The following is a 16510-nucleotide window of genomic DNA, read 5'->3' on the forward strand; positions in this document are numbered from 1 at the left end:
GACTGTGTCTAGTTGGCCTTTTTTTCCCTTCCTTTCTTCTTTCACCAGCTCCCACCTGAAAGATGGGATGACAGCAGAACCCCCACTCTATAGCATTTTATATCCATTATCTAGCTCCAATTGGACAGAGTGGTTTTATTTAGTCAGAGCACATGAAATAGGTGCAGCAATGACACAGCTTATCTACACCTGTTATTGTTGGCTTTCTTCTGCATGCTGTGCCAGAGCATTATACTAAAGATTGTAGGAATAGTTCATCCTTGCCGTATCACAGGCCATTCGTTATTTGTCAGGAAAAATTCCTGGCTGCTTCATGTGCTTCTTGAAAGCCAAGCAAATTTCCACTTTATTTATGGTATTGCGCAGATGAAACATATGTTAGACTGGCAGTGTTTTGAGAAAGAATTCACCATATGTTAATGGTGGAGATTGCCATCGTGGGCTTATCCAAAGCAAAGGGAAAAAATGAGACCAAGTTCTGATTTTATATTCGAAGTAAGCCTATGATATCTCTATTGTTCTAAGTAGAGGATCACCACAAGTCGCTCTCTTGTTTTTTCATGATTATTTAATTATTTCTTTGCACTGTGGCAACATTTACTGACCCCACTAATGAGTCGGGGCAGTGGTATGATAGACTGCAGCTAACATTCGAGAAAGTGTTTATAAGCACTCTGTCAGCAATGCTATATATCAGTAAGAAGCTAATGGAGACCAAAAAAACAAAAAAAGCCACCAGAATAGTGTGCAGTAGAGAGACAATTATTCGTATAATTTCAGTTATACCCCAGTTTCATTGATGAGATCATTTTGATTTAGATTACTTTCTGATCTTAGACTTTCTTCAAGAAAAAAATCTTGGAAGTACAGGAGCAGTCCATTCTAATGCACCAAAAGCCAAACTTGTGGGGGAGAAGATCAGCCTGGATGAGCAGAGATCTTCTTCAGGAACTTGGGGAGAAAGAGTTTATGAACTCTGGAAAAAGGTGCAAGCAACTCAGGAGAACTATAGAGCTGTTGTCAAGCTGTGCAGGCAAAAAAAATAGAAGGACCAAAGCCCAGCTGGATCTCAGTTTGGCTGGTGCAGCAAAGAACAATTTAAAAAAAATGCTTTGTGAATAGAGCAACAGCAAAAGGAGGATTGAGGATAATCTCCATCCTTTATTGGGTGTGAAAGGAAATGCAGTGATGAAAGGTAAGGATAAGGCTGAGGTACTTAATGCCTTTTTTTGCCTCAGTCTTTAGCAGTAAGACCAGTTGTTCTCACGGTACCCAGCCCTGCTGGAGCTTTGAAAGATGAAATAGAGTTAGGTGAAGAACCTAACTCCAGTAGGAAGCTGACCTACTACATTATTTGAACATTCATAAGTCTGTGGGACCATATGGGATTCATTCAGTGGTACTAAAGGAGCTGGTGAAATGCTCACCAACCCACTTTCTGCCATTTACCAGAAGACCTGGCTAACTGAGGATGCCCCAGTTGATTGGAGGTTAGTGAACATGTATTTCAGGTCAGTCTGACCTCAGTACTAGGGAATATCATGGAGCAGATCATCCTGAATGTCATCACACCATACAATCAGGACAATCCTTCTATGACAAGATAACCCACTTAATAGGTGAGGGAAAGGCTGTGGATGTTGTCTCCCTGGATTTTAGTAAAGCATTTGATGCCATCCCATAGTATTTTCCTGGAGAAACTGTGGTTTGTGGCTTGGACAGGCATACAGATTGCTGGGTGAAGAAGTGGCTGGCTGGATGGGCTCAAAATGTCACTGTGAAGATCAGTCTGGCTGTCAGACAGTCACCAATGGCACTCCCCATGGCTCAGTACTGGATCTGTTTTAGTATAGTTATGAGAGATCTGGATGAGAGGAAGTTCACGGGTGATACCAAGTTAGGTGGGACTGTTTGTCTGCTTGAGGGCAGGAAGGTTTTGAAGAGGAATCTGATTAGAGGAGCCACACACAGACGTATGGCATTCAACAAAGGTAAGTGCTGGGTGTACTTGACACAGGCTTGGGGAAAGCTGCCTGTTAGAAAAGGACCTGAGAGTGCTAGTTAGCAGCAGGCTCAACATAAGCCAACAGTGTGCCCAGGTGGCCTTGAAAGCCCTTGGCATGTATCCAAGCTTGTATTAGAAAAGGCATGGCCAGCAGAAACAGGGAGGTAATCATCCCCCCTGTACTCAGCTCTAGTGAGACCACATCTCGATTGCTATGTTCATCTTGTAGTGCCCCTCACCACGAGGAGGATATTGGGTTACTCAAGGGTGTGCAGAGAAGAGCAATGAAGCTGGTGAAGGGACTAGAAAATAAAACATATGAGGAGCAAGTGAGAGAACTGGGATTGTTCCATCTGGAGAAGAGGAGGTTGTGGGAAGACCTCATTGCTCTCTACAACTGCCTGAAAGGAGTCTGCTGTGAGGTGGGTGTCAGACATTTTTCTCAGGTGAAAAGTGATAGGATGTGAGAAAATGGCCTCAAGTTGTACCAGGAGAGTTTAGATTGTATACTGGGGAAAATTTCTTCACAGAGAGGATGGTCAAGCATTGAATCCAGCTGCTGCAGGCAGTGGTGGAATCCCCATCACTGGAGGCATTTAAGAGGCATATAGCTAGGCACCTAAGGACGTGGTCAGATTGAACTTGGTGATCTTGAAGGTCTTTTCTAATGTAGATGATTCTATGATATTGCGTATTATCTTCTATTCTTGCTACATAAGATCTGCAATTTTTTCAGGTGAAATTTTTTGTATTGCATCATATCTGTGAGGTATTAGTACCTTCTTTGCCACCTCCTTTCTTTTTAGGTCCTACGCTTTCCAGAAGTATTTGCACTGCCAGCCAAATTTCTTCATCGTCACACCAGCAAACAACCTGAGTGCTGTAACACCAGCTTTGGAGTACCTGGCAAGCCTATGGTCAGTTAAGTGATTTTTGTTTTGTAATATCATGAAAAGTATTGAACTTACTATAGGTGCTCTGCAAAATATCATGCAATCTGCCTTAGCTGGTCTTTTAACAGTTTGCAAAAGTTCATTTCTTATGAAATTTTTGGACTCCTATTCATTAATTTCTGTTATGAAAGCTTCTGGATGATACTTGGAGCTCTACGGGTTTACACTGCAGTGTGCATTGTATTGCAGTCATTCAGCTAAGGAGGTCAGACAGAGTAGCTCAATAAATTTAAGTTTATGGCTTATTAGGCCATTGTTATTTTAAAAAGTGCAGAATTGCACCTCCACTAGAAAACATTGATGTACTGATATTGCTTGACAATCCTTTGATAGCTATGTACTAAATATAACTTGCAAAGGTGAAAAAGAGGTTTTTACTCTTTGCTTACAGGGCTTCCTGAAAGGGTATTATGGGGAAAATACTCGTGTGATTTAAGAGGTTTTGCACACTTGAGGGGAGAACAGAGGACTGTCTCTGCTTTTCTTTTGCTTTGGACTGGAATTGCCAGGAAAAGCTCTGCTGGCCCCTGGATCTGCACCCACACCCCAACTTGTGAGCTGGTTCCCTGGGCTGAGAGCTGCCCTCAGCCCTGGCCAAAGAGCTCGGGTCACCTCGAGCTCTGAGCTAGATCTTCTGGAAGGGAGATGCTTTGGGGGCCCTTAGGGACTGGAGAGCTTCAAAGATCGTGACAGTATGTTCCCTGTGCAAATGAAGCCAGATGGGTGGAGGAGTGCATCTCATGCAAATCATGAGCTGTTTTCACTTGAGCTGTCTAGATGTCAATAAAAAACAAACCTGGGAAAACCTTTGTTGGTGAGGGGAGAAGCAGCAAGTTAGTGAAGACAAACAACCCATGTGCTGTCAGCAGAGGGAGGGGAGGGTGCTTACTGAGAACTCCAGAAAAGAAAAACAAGAAGTGGCTTTGGCATGCTGTTTTTAAAAAAAAATGAAAAGGAGGAGGAGGAAAAAGTGAGCAACAAGCCAGCCTTCAACACCAGCTTACAAACAAGGGCTTGACCTGCAGAGCACTGGGGGAAGGGTGGGGATCCAAGGTTTAGCAGCAGCTCTGCAGGGAGTGAATCACAACCTGAGCATGACTCAACAGGACCTGGCTGTTGTGAAAATGTTAAATGTCAATATGAGGATGTTTACGCAGAACGGTAACTTTTAAAATGCATGGAGCGATCCTTCAGCTCCACTCAGCACTAGTCAGGCCTCAGTGAGAGTGCTGTGTCAAGTGATGAGCAGTTTTTTTCCCCTCTTCTAGGAAAATGTGAAGTGGCTGGAGGGAAGCCATGCAGAGAGAATCAGCAACTATTGGAAAAGCCTGCACTCACAGGTCACGTTAGAGACCGTGTAGTGCTGTGTGTAAACAACAGATGACCAGAGGGGACAGAGGAATTTGGTTTTCTGTAAGAAGCATATTTTGCAAAGTAGAAGGGAAGCATCCACATAAATAGGACAAAGATAATAGGCTTAGCTGCAGCAGAAACTGAGGTTAGATATTAGGAAAAACCTTCCTGCCTGAGGGAGGTTACAGGCAGGAGGAGATGGTCTGAGAAAGTTGCCATAAAGCTCTGTTGTGAGAGATTTCAAATAAACAGTGGCTGACTGCATATCAAACCGATGGTGCTGGGCAAACTGGTCATGATTTATCAAAGCCAGAAATATTCTCTATTCCACCAAAAGAAGCTTTTCACGTAGCGTGTGCTGAACTCCAGTGAAATCCTGTGAATTAAGCCCTGTTGCATTACAGTGACATAGATTTCAAAACTTTGTTCTGTGACAAATCCAAATATGGGATTTTCTGGGTTTTGCATCTATCTCAGGCAGCCAAATGAATGCAGCCCCTCTAATACTCTCTGTGCATTAGGTGAAGTAAATCCTCTCTTGGCAATTATCTGAAGACACCTATTGAGTTCAAGGGAAAACAGCAGCTCAGGTGCTGTAGTGCAGAAACCATTGTCATGTTTATGCAAAACTTCCTTCCTATGTCACAAGAACTGCTTGTTCCTGTCTGCATTGTGCTGCATCTGTTGGCACAGCTTAGCATATTGACTGTCAGATGAAGAGCAGCAAGGATGAAAGATGCTCATCTCCAGCTCCTGTCCTTGGGCTCGCAGGAATTCTTGGGGGCAGGAAGAGCTAGAAAGTAAGTGAACATCTGCCCCAAACCCACAGCATGGCATTTCTCATCCCTTTGATGCAGTTCTCCAGGAGGTTGCATTATGGCAGGAAGAGGCCCTGCTTTGCTATCATTGTCCCACTTCAGGATGTGCAGCCATAAAAACAAAACAAACAAAAAAACAGACAAATCTCAACCAGAAATTTGGAGGAGGAAGAAAGGCCACTTACATTTTAGTAAAATCCAGGACAATATGTGAATGAGTTCCCCATGTTCTCCAGGAGGAACAGAGGGAGCTGTTTGGTTAATGTAACTGGCCCAAAATAGAGTCAAGCAGCAGAAAGACATGCTTTGTTGTCTGGAGGGGTCAGCAGCCTCTTTTGCAAGCTTCCGCTTGTAATATGTTCCTCTGCTTCCCATGCATGATATGCTCTTTTGTTTTGGGTCCATGTTTTTCATCTTACTGTTTGCTTTCTTTTTTCCCTCTGCACATCTTTTGACTGTCCTTCTCTTTTTCTAACTAGCATTGCTTCTGTTTCACCTTGCCGTCTCAGTCATGCTGGGATGTGAAACAAGTTGCTTAATTGCAGCACAGTACCCAGCAGGCAACATCCGATCCCTCCGAAGAGGTTGCTCATATTTGCCTTCCTCATTTACACTCTCAGCAGAGAGGACAAGAAGGGACACAGGACTCCTCGCTCTGGTGACAAATGGTGCATGGCAGTTGTTAGAGAGGGATGCTGAGGGAAGCCCACATCACTACGTACGTGATTGATCTGTCTGCCGATGTCCTGAGCTTGTGAGCTCACTTTCATTGGCCCTGAATTCACAGGTGCAGGTGAATGCTCCTCAACAAGCATACAGCCAAAGGCTTTCAAAGAATTAGCTAATGTTTTAGGGGAGTTCAGTGTTAGAGATGTTAAAAATACCCTCTTTTCCAAAACTGGAGGGCCCATAGCTTCAGAAAACGGACACTTCCAGCCCAGTTCAGGGAACGCAGGGTGCACAGCAGGGCACTTCATCTGCCCGCTTCCTGGTGCTCCAGTATGGATTTGTTATCCTTGGGATAATTTCTAGAACTAAACAGCTGCCAGTTGCTGAGCTGTCAGGTTCATGTCTTTTTTTTTTCTTAAATACCTAATTAGGCTAGATTTATTTTTAATGCGCCTTATTACCATCAGCATCTGACTTCCATCTATCCACTGCTGTGTACAGGCTGCTGTTGCCAAAGCAAGTGTCTTTCAGCATCTACCTCAGCCCCCCACTGCTGTCCCTCCCTGTGGGAGATGGCACTTGCTGCTGCCCTCCCTCCTATTAATTCCACCACAGCCCATGCTGTTTGCCTGCCTCATTTGATGCTCTAGAGCTAATGACTGCACAACCAGTTGTTCTTTCTTTTGTAACCATTACCATAGCTGCCTGTTGTTGATAATTACTTACTATAACGCTTTGCAGAACAATTTAGCCTAGCTGAGCCTGTTCACTGATGAAGACTATAAATGTCTGCAGTCTGTCACTGATATAAATGTTACTGAAGGTTGGTATAATTGGCTTTTACTGGAGTGCTGCAGCAAACAGGATGGTTAGTCCAGTGCCAAGGCCAGATGCCCCTGGTGTTCTGTACAACCAGCGCACCAGGTTTGCTTATGTATGCATTCACACTGCAGAGTATGTGTAGCTCCAGTACAGCAGTATTGAAGCCAGACACTAACAGGATATTGTGGCAGTTGTAAGTCCAGCATCTTAATTGAGCTTATGGTGCTGCGCTGACCAGCCATATATGCATCTCACTGGAGACAGACATAGTTACTAAAAGATTTAGGTGATAAAGGCTGAAGAAGCAGGCTTGTTCAGCCTGGAGAAGAGAAGGCTCTGGGGAGAGTTCATCACGACCTTTCAGTACTTGAAGGGAACTTCCAAGCAGGAGGGGGACTGACTTTTTATACGGTCTAATAGTGATAGGGAAAGGTGGAATGGCTTTAAACTAATAGAGGAGAGATTTAGATTAGATGTTAGGAAGAAATTCTTTACTCAGAGGGCGGTGAGGGGCTGGCACAGCTGCCCAGAGAAGCTGTGAGTGCCCAAGGCCAGGCTGGATGGGGCTCTGGGCAGCCCAAGATGGTGGGGAGTAGCCCTGCCCACTAGTTGGAGTTAGGGCTGGATGGTCTGTAAGGTCCCTTTCCACCAGAGCCGCTCTATGATTTTATGATTATGTTCTCTCTGTTTTAAGTGGGGGAAGAATTGCCAGGCATTCAGCCTAAGGTCACCTCTCTGATGCTGCATCTCCAGTTAGCTGAACTGAGGCTATTCTGCATTCATGTAAGCCTTCACAGTGTGATGCCATGCAATAGTCTTCAGCATATCATCAATAGTCTTCAGCAGCTCCAGGCACTAACAGCTGCTCACTGGGAAAGGACAGTTTCATTGCACCATGTGGGACCCTGAGGCTCCAATTTGTTTCAATGAAAACAAAGCCACTATCCTCTGAGGCACCTTTTAAATTCAGCAAAGCATTGTCTTCATCTTCAGATGTCAAAGTATCCCAAATATACCTAATATCTTTGTGTGAAGTTATGAGTGAGAAGGTGATTAATTGTTCTCTGACCTTCAGTTTCTTCATTTAGACTGTGTCACCAAACCATATTTTATGTCACTAGGAGACAGCAGATGTAAATTAAAGATCTGCCTGCTCTAGAATAGCTAACAAGGGAGGAAATGACATCCATCCGTTAACATGGACAGATTTTCTTGAGAAGATTTTCTGCCATCCAAACCTGGTTTTAAAAAGAGATTTCATATTCACAGGTCTCGTGTTGGTTTCCAGCACAAGGGGGGGTTGCCAGAGTTGGCAGTTCTGGCAAGAACAGCAACTTGACACTGTTTCATCTTATAATTGCTTTTTTTTTCATAAAATTATTTTAAACTAAAAACTAGTTAAAAAAAAAATAAGCATAGATTTTAAATATTTTAGGCAGCAAAGGTCACAGTCATACTTTCACAAGAAATGAAATGCTTCTGCCACAGTTTATGGCAGAATGGGCCTCTCCATGCATCAGTGCTTTATTATTTGTTTTCTCTGTTTCCTTGTGTTAGATTTTTTAATCAGCAGCATACTATCAGCTCACTGTATCCACATATTCCTCAGCTGTGTGAGGCAGTGAACATTTTCAACATTGGTTCCAAAGGGAGTGCCACTGAAAACTAAGTGAATCAAACAATTTTAAAAAATAAATAAACAAACAAATGAAGTTTAAGTTTAGCCACGCTGTCATGTTGGTGCTGCACATTCATTTTTCTACTCAGATTAATTGTGCCCTTGCGAAATAGGGAATCCACAGTGAGGCAGCCAAATTTTGTGTTCAAAATTAGGAACCTGGAAGGAAAAATCAGCACAGAAACCCACAACATATCAGCCTCTGATTGTGTTGAAATCTCAAAGCTTAATGTGATATATGTTTGTAAGTGCTTTTGCTGGAAAGAAGCAGCCTTAGCCATGTAAGTACATATTTAAACACAGTAGAAAAGATTTGTTTACTGAATGACAAAGGCATGCACCCCAGGGCACTGCTCAGACAGTTGTTTGTGATAACATAAACTGAAAATCAAATAAAGTTTGAAGACCTTTGGTATTTAACTGCTGTTTTTCTGTTTTGCAGAGTGAAGAGAGTGTTTTATACTTTAAAAGGAGGATGAGCTAAAGCTTTAGTTGGAGAAAGAAATGAAGAACAAGTCTGTGGAGAACAGTGAGTATATGCTAAAAATGTATGGGGGAACTGCTGCCAAGCAGAGTGACAGATTTTAAATTCAAAATGTGGATAGACTTAGATGTAGATAGAGATGCCAAACACAACTGTGATTCCAAGAAAAAAGTTGGAAATGCAAAGAGCACAAATCTGTGGTATCTGGGAAATACTCGAGACTTCTCCATCAGCATCATCATGGAAAATTGTAGGCTGTAATTTTGTGCACATCTGTACTGGGCCTTGACCCATACAGCTCCATCAGTGCAGAGAACCCAAACCAGGAAAGTTTCAATCATCTTTATCAGGTTTAAAAAAAATGGGTGAGGCGTGAGGCAACAGTGTGATGACAACCAGGCTCTTCTTGCTCCCCATTCTCTCTACCCTTCTACCTGCTGCCTCTCCTCCTGGCCTTGCACAGCCTCGCACAGTGTGACAGCACTGCGGGCAAGCCAGCTGGAAATCCAACAGTCCTGCAAGCATAAAACACAAAATTGTCTCAAATATACAAAGTAAAGAAAAAAAAAACCCAGCAACTTTTGTGGTTACTTAAAACAGCAAGCATGCCATTTTGTGATTTCTGAAGAGGTGTTTGCTTCACAAGCAGTGAGTCATAGCTTCTGCAGTCTCTCCCGTTTCCTTAGGCAGCACTTTCTATGGCGGGAACAGGTGTAGATAAGAGCAGTATTTTTGGGCTTTTGCCGATAGCACAAAATGAGCAGAAACTGCTGTCACATCAAAGCAGATGATAGGAAAATCCAAGAATAGGTCATACAAATGTGAAAAACACTTCCTATCAGACAGATTGGACTCTCAGGTGTGGATGAAGACAGAAGCAATGGGACGTCTACTGAGCTACCTCCTGCTGTAAGCTTTCCCTTCAGATACTCCTAGACAACAACCTGCTGTCAGCATAAGAACAGCTTGGTCAGAATGGGCTCTGCATAAGGAGGTATGAGGGGAAACAAGGCTGCAACAAAGACCCCAGGACAAGGACATCACCAGCTGTGGGACAGCAGGCTGAGTGGTGCCAGGCCACTCTGCAGGAAGGGCTGTGGTGACACCATGGCAGGTGCTGCCATTGATACTCATCATTGCTGAGACCTCACCTCAAGTACTGCTTTGTCTTGGGCCTCTCAATATAAGAAAGACATTGAGGCCCTGGAGCATATCCAGAGAAGGGCAACAAAGCTGCGAGGGGTCTGAAGCACAAGTCTTATGGGGAGCAGCTGAAGGAAGAAGTGGGCTGTTCAGTATGGAGAAGAGGAGGCTCAGAGGAGACCTTATTGCTCTCTACAACTGCCTGAAAGGAGGTTGTGGTGAGGTGGGGGATCAGCCTCTTCTTCCAGGTAACAGTGATAGGACAAGAGGTAATGGCCTCAAGTTGTACCAGGGGAGGATCAGGTTGGACATTAGGAAACATTTCTTTTCAGAAAGAGCGGTGAGGCAGTGGCACAGGCTGCCTAGGGAGGTGGTGGAGTCACTGTCCCCAAAGATGTTTGAACCATGGGGATGTAGCACTGAGGGACATGGTCAGTGGGCGTGGTAGGGATGGGCAGACCATTGGACTAGATGATCTTGATCTTTTCCATCTTTAGTGATTCTGTAATTCTATTCTATGATTCTACAAGCTGCATGTCTACCAGGGTTGTCACCCAGACAGGGAACTAGTGTCTTGCCACACTTGAGGTTTCCAGACGAAGTGACAGGCTGAAAAGTCATGTGCAAATGTACGCGTGCTGGGTTTTATTCTTGAACTCGTAGGAATCCATCCTTCTTTGTGAACACTTGCTCTTGATTCTTGGTAGAAATGGGAGCTAGTATCAAGATTTCATATCATTTTTCTGATGCTTGCAAGACATCATTCCATGTGGAAAAAAAAAAATGCTTTGGACCTTTTCTCTAGGATATGATGCACTTTGCTAATAAACCACTTTGGAGATCCTGGAAAGAATAACGTTCCTGGAAGTGCAAAAAGTAATTTGCTGTGCTTTTTCTTTTGCTGTCCTCAGCCTTTGTGTTTTTGAATGGCACAACATGACATGTTGCAATTCAGCTGTTATTTTCACATTTGGAGAAGTGGCCAGAATGAAGCAAAGAGCCATCCCCATCAAATATGCTGTTTCTAAGTGACAGATGTTTTGAATGCAGGAGGAAGCACGAGGCTGTCTTGGAGGTGCTGACTTTTGAATCCCAGCTGCAGACAGAAACTTGGCATATTGTCAGCATGTTCAATTTTCAATTTCATGGGACATTTCTTTTGGTGTTACCAGTGGATTTTGTTTTACCTTCATGTCTCCTTTTTGTTAACACTGCAGGAATTACTTCTTGGGTCTCTCTCTCTCTTTAGCAGCTGTCTTACCTGATATCACTGATTCCTGAGATGTTTCTGTGGATAGAGACCTGAGTTTGTATGGATATTTGTATGTGTACATTCACATACAAATGCTGGGTAATTCAGCAGCACAGAAGCCAGTGTAGACCAATATACCACAGCCCAGCTTTCAGCTCAGGTCAGCTTTTTTTGCAGAACAGGGGGAACAGGATAATGCCTGGCTGGTGGGCATTGACTGAATGAAGGTCTGCTCTGCATGGCCATGGGAGGCAGGGTGTTGCAGCTCTGTCTGTCTTGCCCAGCAGTAGTACCCAAAGCTGGGGTTGGCTTGTGCACCCTACAGGTGTTGAATTAAGAAGTCTGGGGCTGTACAGTCTGCAAGACTCTGCAGCTTTAAGCATGGGAGCACATTTTTCTCTTACAACCAACCATATGTTTCTAAATTGTAGCAGAATTGTGCCTAAAACACCGTCCTTTGGGGTATTTTTGCCTTATTTTTCAGAATTCAAAGCATGATAAATATAACACTAAGCTATCTTAGCAAGATCTGACCACAATAATTTCAAAAGATAAAACTTCAGTCTAATAATCATCTTCCATTTTAAAGCAAGTATTAAAATGATAATATGGGAATTTTTTAAGCTAAAGTGTAGTATGCTGAGTTATTCTAACATCAAGACTGGTAGAGCACTTCCATAAATTGATCAAGCTTTGCTGATCTTTCTTTCCTTTGCTCATATAACATAATATAATCCTATTTCTGATTGAACTCAGTGGTAGCCAAGGCTATAAAGACATGAGTGCAAAAACTGACTCTCTGAAGCCTTCAAGCTCAGTAAGAATAGAGCTCACCGACACACATCTTGCTCAAAATTGATGCTACCTGCAGCAGAAAAATATCACTTGTAGAGGCTCATTTTAGATCCTTACCTATGCACAAAGGGAAAATAATTATCTTGCAAAATGCAGAGATGTATCTTGTCTTATTCTATCCATTCTGTGGACAAACTGTTATGTTCACTGCTTTGATAAAACCTTTCTAAGACATGAGTAATTCTCCACTCAACAGCGCACAGCTTGACTTTTAGTTTTTAAAGCTGGATGTTTATTAAGACCCCAGATTTGTCCATTTGTTGTGAAATCCAGGTGGGGAAAAAACCACACGAAATAATTCTTGATATTTCACGTGATAATTCTAACTGAGACTCAAGGTAAAGAGGCCTAATCTCATTAGCTATGCAAGACATGTAAATGCACGTCTCCAGAAATAATGACTTCATTACAGTGTTGATCTTCTGTGGGTTGAAGCCTGCTTTAGTGCAAAACTGGGAGCAATGATCATGTATTTCACCTGCTTATTGTACATTGTAGAGAGCCCAGAGGCACAATAAGAAATACATTTGGTAAGAGACTTACACACAAGAAATCAGTAATTTAATGCATTAATCACTAGAGTGCAGTTATAGGCCTTAATTTAGAAAGCATTAGTCATTTGCCATAGATAACCTTCTGTGGCTTAGAATTTCATAGCTTGAGTTCTTTATAGCTGGCAAACATCATTTGCAGAAGCAGCACACGCAAGGGCCTGTTCTCTAGCTGGAAGCACATTTTTTCAGTATTAAATCCACTCCATTAAATACAAGGGAGAGCATGTGTTTGGATCTTATTTCAGTAAAGATTATATCCTGGTTGCATTTTAAGGGAGCTTATAAAGATTGTAGATTATTAATATATTTTATGAGCACGTTGAAAATGGAGTGGTATGCACTGGAAATGTTACAAGCACAAGTATAGAAGACATCATAGCTGGTAATAAAGTGTTGCAGTAAACACCCTATTAACCTGTTGAAGTCTTTACCAAAATATGAAACAAATGACTGTTTGTTACAAAAGCTTCTAACACTTATATTGGCCTTTTAGAACTGAACTTTCATATAAGATGTGTTCTTGAAATTACTAATATCCTTAAAATTAAGTGTATCAGTATTTAAGTTCAAGAGACTGCAAAAAATTGAGGACATGGTAAAAATCTGTGGGTGATTGCTTGTAATTTTCAGTGTTTTGATGCACACAGTAGAGAGAATATCCTTTCTTCTCCTTTTTTTCCTAACCCTATATGGTGACTGGGATCCCAGTCAGAGTTTAGCAGTGTCTGACTGAAGCTCAGTAGAACCACAGGCAGTGGCACTTGCAGGTGAGCCTGCTTGCTGGATATCTCACTCACCACATGTATGTGACCTGCATAATGCAAAGGAGAGCTGGGAGCACCTCTTCTTTGCACAGACACAGTGCAGGAAGACAGCTTTGGTTTTAGTTTCCGTTATTTCTTGCAAATGACAGAACAACACGAGATGGTTGTGTAGGTGTTCTTTTTGTAGTCAAAACACAACACGCTCTGCAGTGTTTGGAATTATGTTGCTTCCTCTGTGCAAGCAGGTATTTAAAGGTGTCAGCACAGTGCTATGAAAAATGTGATGTGTGTATGTCAGGGGGAGTATGAGAAAGAAATGGGCTGCTTAACAGACCACGGAGCTGTTTCATTTCTTTCAGGAGCTGAGTATGTCAGCATCTTTGATAGAGCCCTGTGAATTATGTATTTTAAACTCAGAGGTTTTTAATAATTGAAAAGAAAGGATTTAATTCAGAACCAAGATTTCACTTGTAATAATAACGTGTGAGCATAGTTTAGAGAAATGAAACTCAATGCACCCAACTAAAAAAGTTCTAGGTTGGACTTCCAACCTTTCACAAAAGCCATTCCTGTAATGGTGTGGTTAACAAGCAGCAGTGAATGCTGCATCACCCTCAGATGAGCTTCTATGCTGAAATGTACCAAATATTTTAAATAAAAGACTCTCAAAACATAAAGCTAGGAAAGGATTCTCGCTTCCCTGCTGCTTTAGACATTTACAAAGTTTTTATGCATAGTCTGAAACCAGCTAAGGTGTCACTTCAGTTCTCTCTGGGTTCCAGGCTTGCTTCAGTAACTTCAAAATAAAACATCCCAGCCTTTTATGTATGTGGATGAACAGTTAGAGGCCTATGTTAACAGAATACAAAACAAACAACCCACAATACTTGCATGTTTCCCACTTGTATCAACAAGCTACAATAAAGGAATGGAAACTGAAGTATCCAAATAGGATACTTCCACAGGGTGAGGTATGTGCAAATTGGGGTCAAACATCTAAATTCTGTTGCTTAGTGTTACTGTCACTACCTGCAAAGGGGTGGCAGACTGGGTGAACATGAGACTTGCTACATCCTTACTGTCTTCTCCAGTTTATCACTGTGGTAGAGATCACTCCTGAATATATTCTGAACTTATATATATCTTATATAACTTATATATATAAAAATATCCAGTTCCATCTCTTCTATTACAAATGAGAAAAGCAGGACCAAACAGAAAATCAGTATTATATTTCTTGGGCTTAAGTATCACAACCGCTTCCTCAAGCTGCAAATTTGCACAGAACAAACACTTTTTAACAACCCAAGTGATCTGAAAGAATTTTGTAGGACTTTTCCTAAGCTATTTTATTTGGCTTTATCTAATTCCTCGTGTTCCATCTAAATGCAATATTCCAAACTTAGCACAATTAATCTCTAGCTACACAAGTACATTACTGTGGCTCTGGAATTATTCCTTCAGTGCCTGAATGTCTTGCAGTGTCCCTCCTGATTTAACACAAGTGGATCACAGAAGAGTTGCATTGATACCATTAAAATACATGCATGTACTGTTAGTTATAATACCTAAAGGAGAAGTGACAAAAATATCAATAATTCACAGTACAAAAGCCAGGTTAGCATGAGGCAGGCACCTTGCTGCCATCTCTGGCCCAATCAATTCCATGTAAAGCGAAAGAGCTGGAAATAGAGAACTTCCCAGTGAGATCTCCTCATGGTCTGGTGGGACATCAGAGACAGAAGCAGAAGTCAGATCCTAGTATGAGAAAAGAGGCTCTGGAAGAAGTGATCTGGAGGAGCAGGAGAGGAGCGCTACAACTGCTGGAAATTAGGTGTAATGGCTGTCTTAGGCAGTTGGTTCCAAAAGAGGTTTAGAGCTGTACAACCACAGCAGAGTCCAGACTCATTTCATGGGTGACTCTCAGGACACAACCCTCATTCTGCTTGGCATCTCCAGCTGTCCTGATAAATGATGCTTTGGTTAACACAGCGTACCCTGTAGATCTAACATTTTAGGAAACTCCTATGCAATGTAAATGAATCCCCAGGTCACAACTGTGGATAAGGCCAAGCAGCAGAGTGCTAAAAAGTTATCTGGCCAATGCAAAAGCTCTTTTACAAAAATCTTTTCCAGAAGATTAGAGTAAAATTTTTAAATAAAAATTACTCTGTACTCATATTTTAAATGCCTTTTGATTCCTGGATACTGTATTCTTCTTTAAGAGTCACTGTACCAGGTAAATAAATCAGTAGATACAGAACTACCATTTGGCATCAGTTTGTTGGGCCACCAGCTCAAAAAAGATGTGGAGCTTTTGGAATGGGTCCAGAGAAGGCTATAAAGCTGCTTAGAGGGCTGGAGTACTTCTATGAAAATGGGCTGAAGGAATAGGTCTTGTTCAGACTGGAGAATGGAGGGCTCTAGGGAGACCTCATTGTGGCCTTAAAGAAAGCTTACAAGAAGGAGAGGAATCGACTTTTTACATGGTCTGACAACGAGAGAATAGAGGGAATGGCTTTAAACTAATAGAGGGAAGATTTAGGTTAGATGTTAGGAAGAAATTTTTACTGAAAGGGCAGTGTGACCCTGGTCAGGGTGAGAAGTGACAGAGATCACAGAACCGTTTGTGTTGGAAGGGACCTTCAAGACCATGTAGTTCCAACCCCCTGCTGTAGGCAGGGACACCTCCCTCTAGACCGGGTTGCTCGCAGCCCCATCCAGCCTGGCCTTAAATGCCTCCAGGGAGGGGCATCCACAGCCTCAGGGCAACCTGTGCCTGTGTCTCAGCACCCTCACAATAAAGAATTTCTTCCTAAAGAACATCCTGTCACTATGCACCCTTATAAAAGTCCCTCCCCAGCTTTCCCGGGGGTTCCTTCAGGTACTGAAAGGCTGCTATCAGGTCCCCCCGAAGCTTGCTCCATAGACGTGCCTGTCAACATGAAAACTCGAGCACCAAGCAGCAAACACCGTTCCTACATTGTTCACACCGAGGTGAGTCGATAGGATCACCAAATACAGATGATATTGCTCGTTGTGCAGATCCCCACACGGCGGCTGATGGCAGCAAGTCAGCCTGCATCCATATAGCTGCTGCCGTGCCTGCGTTCCACAGGTGTTCCACCACGGCCCGGGCCGCGCTGCAGCGGGAAGGCCG

At 42.7% G+C, this 16510-nt stretch overlaps 1 protein-coding gene across 1 annotated transcript in view; it reads left to right on the forward strand.

Moving 5' to 3' along the window:
• The first annotated feature begins 2358 nt into the window (after positions 1-2358).
• The window catches only part of TLR5 (toll like receptor 5), a 25685-nt gene continuing 11533 nt past the window's right edge, over positions 2359-16510 (forward strand). Inside the window, exons 1-2 of the mRNA XM_019612651.2 lie at positions 2359-2922; positions 8741-8827. The gene's annotated coding sequence lies outside the window, so the exon portion shown is untranslated. The remainder of the gene's footprint in view (positions 2923-8740; positions 8828-16510) is intronic.

The sequence above is a fragment of the Meleagris gallopavo genome, chromosome 2 (assembly GCF_000146605.3).
Source record: "Meleagris gallopavo isolate NT-WF06-2002-E0010 breed Aviagen turkey brand Nicholas breeding stock chromosome 2, Turkey_5.1, whole genome shotgun sequence".
In the NCBI taxonomy this organism is placed as follows: Eukaryota; Metazoa; Chordata; class Aves; order Galliformes; family Phasianidae; genus Meleagris; species Meleagris gallopavo.